The sequence below is a fragment of the Vanacampus margaritifer genome, chromosome 3 (assembly GCF_051991255.1).
Source record: "Vanacampus margaritifer isolate UIUO_Vmar chromosome 3, RoL_Vmar_1.0, whole genome shotgun sequence".
NCBI classification, from domain to species: domain Eukaryota; kingdom Metazoa; phylum Chordata; class Actinopteri; order Syngnathiformes; family Syngnathidae; genus Vanacampus; species Vanacampus margaritifer.
In genome coordinates, this window is record NC_135434.1 from 27236652 (window position 1) to 27242778 (window position 6127).

Genomic DNA, 6127 nt, shown 5'->3' on the forward strand with positions numbered 1-6127 from the left:
ACCATCGCTTCACATAGTGTGCGCGTGAATGACTCTCGTGCTCGCGCCGCATCCAACTCATACTTACCTGGCAGGGGAGATACCATGATCAAGAAGGTGGTTCACCCAGGGTGAGGCTCAGCCATTGCACTCCGGCTGTGCTGACCCCTGCGAATTCCCCAAATGTGGGAATCTCGACTGCATAATTTCTGATAGTGGGGGACTGCGTTCGCGCTCTCCCCTGATCAATATGTGAATAATAATACATGAGAAAAATCAGGATAGGATGCACATGAGTTCGCTCCGCACAGAAACACCCTGACCGTAATTTAAAAAGTACTTCAGCTGTAGTTAGGAATAATTATAATAATTTGAAGGGTTCTCGTCCAAATTGATGAATAGAGGTAGTTCAGCTCCACTACGTTAACGGCGATCGAGTGCTACTGCCATTTTGCCAACAAGCAGGAAACAGGAAGTAGTCAATAGTAGCCAATAAGTGTCTTTTTGTCAAAATGTTGATTAAACGGCTGCTCTGTTTCAGCCACAGCATTATACCAACCGAGTGTTATTGCAAATGACTAATTATTTTCGTCAGTTAAAAATCTATTCTCATACGGCAGAAGGAGTTCAGTTTATTTATTCATCCATGGTTTAATGCCGAATTCTATTGGGTCGACGTGAAGCACGTGACACAAAACATGCACAAACACACGAACATCTGAAAACATTCACATTAATGTTCAACACGTTCGATGCGTTGTTTGGCGTGTCGGGTGATGTGTGTAACCGCAACTTAAAGTTGTAGTCTCTGGAATTGAGTTCTTGCCTCTGACCCTTTGTGGGTATCGCTTCTCGGCCTTTTGGCAAAGACTGCGATCGCCTCTGTTGAGCGACAATTCTATGCCTTTGTGGCTGTGAATCGAACTCAATTGCAGGGGTATTGTGTATTGTGTCTTGTGTTGTTGAATCTTTCTGTTATAGAAGAACGACAAAGGTAAGTTTGCTGGATTTTTATTTGTCAAAAATTGTGACTCAGTGGTTGTCTCCGACATGTCGGCTACATATGCCGGCATGCGGAGGCACCACAGTGTCCGATTTATGTTTCGGGAAAGGGATGGTGGCGAGCCTCTGTGGATGTCCAGGCTGGACTTTTCCAGAAAGCTTGTCCAACAAACCCTGCAATTCAAAGCTGAAGATCTGAATTGTATAATAACGTTGCCCTTCAGTAAAGGATTCGATCTCAGTTTCACCTCTGCTGCGAACCTTCGCGAATTTTGGACTCGGTTTGAAAATGTGAAAGCCCAGTTCTCTGTGTTCAATGTTGAAAGACTGACTGACAATGCTGCTAAAACAGTTATTGTCAGAATGTTTAATGAGACAGTGAATGCAGAAGACATTTGTTTTTGGCTGGGTAGATATTGCACGGTAAAAGGCCAGGCTGTGAAGGTGAGGGATGAGGACGGCATCTGGAACTGTGCCTGGCGGGTACCCATTCAACAATGGCAGGACCCCCAGGGCTTCCAGGGCCTGAAACATCTCCCATCAATGATAGTCTTGGGTGAAAACCGGGGCTACATACATTACCAGGGTCAGCCCAAGCTCTGCCGCAAGTGTGGTGAGCATGGACACCTGGCGGAAGCGTGTGAGAAAACCATTTGTAGAAAATGTCGAGTAATTGGGCTTACTTTTGAAGAATGTACCAATGGCAGAAAGTGCAATCTCTGTGGGGAAACTAACCACCTCTACAGAAATTGTCCAAAATCATTTGCCAACAAACTGAAGGCTGGAAAAGAAATGGCACAAGGAAATGAAAAGGAAGGTGACAAACAAATTGAATGTCCTGAAGGAAATTCAAATTTCCCTCCAAATCCTGTCATTGGTGGAGAGGGGACAGGTGAGGAGGGGCAAGGGGAGGGGAGCAGGCCGGCCCCACCAATCGGGAGCTCAGAGGAAAGTGAAATGCTGCAAGAAATACCAGCAAGTGAGTCAAATGAAGTCAGTCCAAATGAGACTGACAGCGAAGACACCCAGATCACTTGTGCTCAAAATAACAAAAGGCTTGCCTCTCAACGGTCCTCTGAGTCTCCCCTGTCTGCAGAGAAGAGGGGAAGGCCCGGGAGCTCAGATAGCGAGGTGGGGGAGTTCAGGGTCTTCCCCTCGAGCTCACCAAATGAACTCTCCTTTTTAAACATAGTACTGCAATCAACGCCAAAAAGCAAAAACACTATGAATTTAAGGTTGCGTGAGCGATCACCACCTCGAGTGCCTCTGAGAGATGACCAGTGTTTTAGCTCTGCCCCTTTTGCTGAGGTAAAGGAAGAAATAAGCTCTCGAGAAATACCTTAGCTACTGCCTTGTTTTAAAAAAAAATAATGTTCTCTTAAAATTTTGTAACCCTATCTGTGTTTTTTAAATTTTTAATCATACCTATGACCCTCACCTTCTCAACTATTAACGTTAGAAGCGTGAAGTCAAAGATTAGAGCTCAGAGCGTTTTAACATTTTTAAAAACTTTTAAATCTGATCTGTTTTTAATCCAAGAATGTGGCATACCCTTTTTAAGAAATTATAAACAGTGGGAGGAAATGTGGCCACACCCATCATTATGGAGTGGTTCAAACGAAAATAGAAATGATGGAGTGGCTATTTTAATAAATAATCCTCAGATTGTTTTTAAGGGGAGCACAGTGGTGAGAGACGGACGAGCACTTTTAGCACACTTAACTTTTACAGAACAGGATTTTAGCATTTTAAATATTTATGGTTCTAATGAAAAGCATGACAGGTATGATATTTTAGAGAATTTGCAGTCCCACATGCTCGGTCATAACCCACTAATTATGGGAGGCGATTTTAATTGTATTTTAAATAGGAAGGACAGGAAGGGAGCCGGGGAGGATTTTAAAATTGACAAAACATCGGTTTTATTGCAAGACATGTGCCGCGTATTCAAATTAGATGACTGCTTTAAAACCATGCATCCAAGAGAGGAGGGCTTCACCTGGTTTAGTGGTGACGGCACCAGAGCCTCTCGCATAGATTACATATTTACACGGGGTTGGACACAGACTGATGCTAGATTAACTCCTGTCTTTTTCTCAGATCACCTAATGCTGTCTTGCACCCTTTCACTTTCTTCTGGAGTGACTATTGGAAGAGGTCTGTGGAAATTGAACTGCTCCCTGCTTGAGGATGAGGCCTTGGTCCCTCAGTACAGGGAGCGGTACAAGGACTGGCAGACCCTTCAAGACCTTTACAAATCACGGGCACAGTGGTGGGAAATGATGAAGGAGCGGCAAACAGTGAGTCAAGTGCGCGGGCTTGCATTCGGCAAGCTCACAACAGTTTGGCGCAACGTCAACCATCCTGCCCTCCCAAACAGACTCCGGGACCTGTCGTGGATGGTGGCTCACGAGATTCTCCCAGTCAGGGCCGTTATGCACTCCCGAGGAATGTCAGCGCACTCAACCTGCCCCCGACCTGGTTGTGGCGCCCAGGAGTCGGTGAGGCACCTCCTCTGGGAGTGCAGTGCTGCCGTAGACCTGTGGGCGACAGCCGGCCACCTGAGAAAATTCCCGGACTTGCCAGCAAGGGAGGTCCTAAATGAACAATACGTGCTCTATGGGGTGAGCCAAGTCGAGCGTTCCCGGGAGGAGTTTGCAGAAGACTGGCTCACCCTTGCCGCCATCAAAGACGCCATGTGGACCTCCAGAAACTTGCTGGTAAGGAGGCACAGGCAGACCCCCCCCCCCGTGGCTGTGCTCTTAATGGCTGCAGGGACCATCGAAGCTGCACGCGGCAGGCCAAGGACACACCCACCAAGAAGCGTCGCCTGTGCCCGCCCGGAGGAGGGAACCGGAGCTACACGATGAAGGTCTCGGCAGCGACGGCCTGGCTCTCCGGGAGAGGCAGGAAGGAAGGAGCACAAAGAGTGACTCGGCAGGTCCTGGACAAGCGCTGTTTGAGAGGGTGGGATGAAGACCCACTTAGTAATGCAGTGCTACGCTCCTGCACAATAGATATGAATGTGGTTTTTAAATTTTTAAATTGTTTTTATTTTTACATGTCATGTTAAGGACAAAATGAATGCTCCATATTGGAGAAATGTGACTTGTGATTGATTTAAAAGTGACAATAAAAACATGAAAAGAAAATCTGTTCTTATCAGTTTAATATCTGATACGTCCCCTACCCGGGGACCATATATTAAATTGATTTTTGGAACTGGGAGATGGAATAGGGGCTTGCTCCGTCCACTCCACGCATCAATCTGGTATTGCAGTATCTCCAGGAACGGTGCAATCCCTGAAATTGTCAAATAAAAACCGCTAGAATTTTGGGATAATTCGGTACTTATTAAGTATCAGTAAGCCATTTTGATTCGCGTATGCATAATAATAGAAACGCGATGTTTACATTATGAGGTGACAGGAGCATTTTAGATGGACATTACGGTGCAGTGGGTGCTGCACCAGCCTTGTTGGAGAAGGTTAAACTAATAAAGTGTTTAATCTTAGTAAGATATTCATTTGTGTGCAACTTTTGCTGTCATGTTATTAAAAGTTTTGTGATCGTGACAGTATACATGTCATGTGAATGGAGGTCCTGTAGGTGGCAGTAGCATTTTAGATGCACATCCAACACACTCCTAACCGAATGTGTTGGTCTGCTTGTGACGTCAAAAAAGCATTACTTGGATATGTTCACGTGATATGAAACCATCGCTTCACATAGTGTGCGCGTGAATGACTCTCGTGCTCGCGCCGCATCCAACTCATACTTACCTGGCAGGGGAGATACCATGATCAAGAAGGTGGTTCACCCAGGGTGAGTCTCAGCCATTGCACTCCGGCTGTGCTGACCCCTGCGAATTCCCCAAATGTGGGAATCTCGACTGCATAATTTCTGATAGTGGGGGACTGCGTTCGCGCTCTCCCCTGATCAATATGTGAATAATAATACATGAGAAAAATCAGGATAGGATGCACATGAGTTCGCTCCGCACAGAAACACCCTGACCGTAATTTAAAAAGTACTTCAGCTGTAGTTAGGAATAATTATAATAATTTGAAGGGTTCTCGTCCAAATTGATGAATAGAGGTAGTTCAGCTCCACTACGTTAACGGCGATCGAGTGCTACTGTCATTTTGCCAACAAGCAGGAAACAGGAAGTAGTCAATAGTAGCCAATAAGTGTCTTTTTGTCAAAATGTTGATTAAACGGCTGCTCTGTTTCAGCCACAGCATTATACCAACCGAGTGTTATTGCAAATGACTAATTATTTTCGTCAGTTAAAAATCTATTCTCATACGGCAGAAGGAGTTCAGTTTATTTATTCATCCATGGTTTAATGCCGAATTCTATTGGGTCGACGTGAAGCACGTGACACAAAACATGCACAAACACACGAACATCTGAAAACATTCACATTAATGTTCAACACGTTCGATGCGTTGTTTGGCGTGTCGGGTGATGTGTGTAACCGCAACTTAAAGTTGTAGTCTCTGGAATTGAGTTCTTGCCTCTGACCCTTTGTGGGTATCGCTTCTCGGCCTTTTGGCAAAGACTGCGATCGCCTCTGTTGAGCGACAATTCTATGCCTTTGTGGCTGTGAATCGAACTCAATTGCAGGGGTATTGTGTATTGTGTCTTGTGTTGTTGAATCTTTCTGTTATAGAAGAACGACAAAGGTAAGTTTGCTGGATTTTTATTTGTCAAAAATTGTGACTCAGTGGTTGTCTCCGACATGTCGGCTACATATGCCGGCATGCGGAGGCACCACAGTGTCCGATTTATGTTTCGGGAAAGGGATGGTGGCGAGCCTCTGTGGATGTCCAGGCTGGACTTTTCCAGAAAGCTTGTCCAACAAACCCTGCAATTCAAAGCTGAAGATCTGAATTGTATAATAACGTTGCCCTTCAGTAAAGGATTCGATCTCAGTTTCACCTCTGCTGCGAACCTTCGCGAATTTTGGACTCGGTTTGAAAATGTGAAAGCCCAGTTCTCTGTGTTCAATGTTGAAAGACTGACTGACAATGCTGCTAAAACAGTTATTGTCAGAATGTTTAATGAGACAGTGAATGCAGAAGACATTTGTTTTTGGCTGGGTAGATATTGCACGGTAAAAGGTGAAGACATTTAACATTTT

The 6127-nt window shown here is 45.1% G+C and overlaps 3 non-coding genes across 3 annotated transcripts; all 3 read left to right on the forward strand.

Annotated features, from left to right (window-relative positions):
• The first annotated feature begins 59 nt into the window (after positions 1-59).
• On the forward strand, positions 60-223 carry LOC144049713 (U1 spliceosomal RNA). The gene has a single exon (XR_013293701.1). It is a non-coding gene; the product is annotated as a U1 spliceosomal RNA (small nuclear RNA).
• Positions 224-4095: 3872 nt separating this feature from the next.
• LOC144049675 (U2 spliceosomal RNA) lies at positions 4096-4286 on the forward strand. Its single transcript, XR_013293669.1, has one exon. It is a non-coding gene; the product is annotated as a U2 spliceosomal RNA (small nuclear RNA).
• Positions 4287-4755: 469 nt separating this feature from the next.
• LOC144049719 (U1 spliceosomal RNA) lies at positions 4756-4919 on the forward strand. Its single transcript, XR_013293707.1, has one exon. It is a non-coding gene; the product is annotated as a U1 spliceosomal RNA (small nuclear RNA).
• Positions 4920-6127: the final 1208 nt, after the last annotated feature.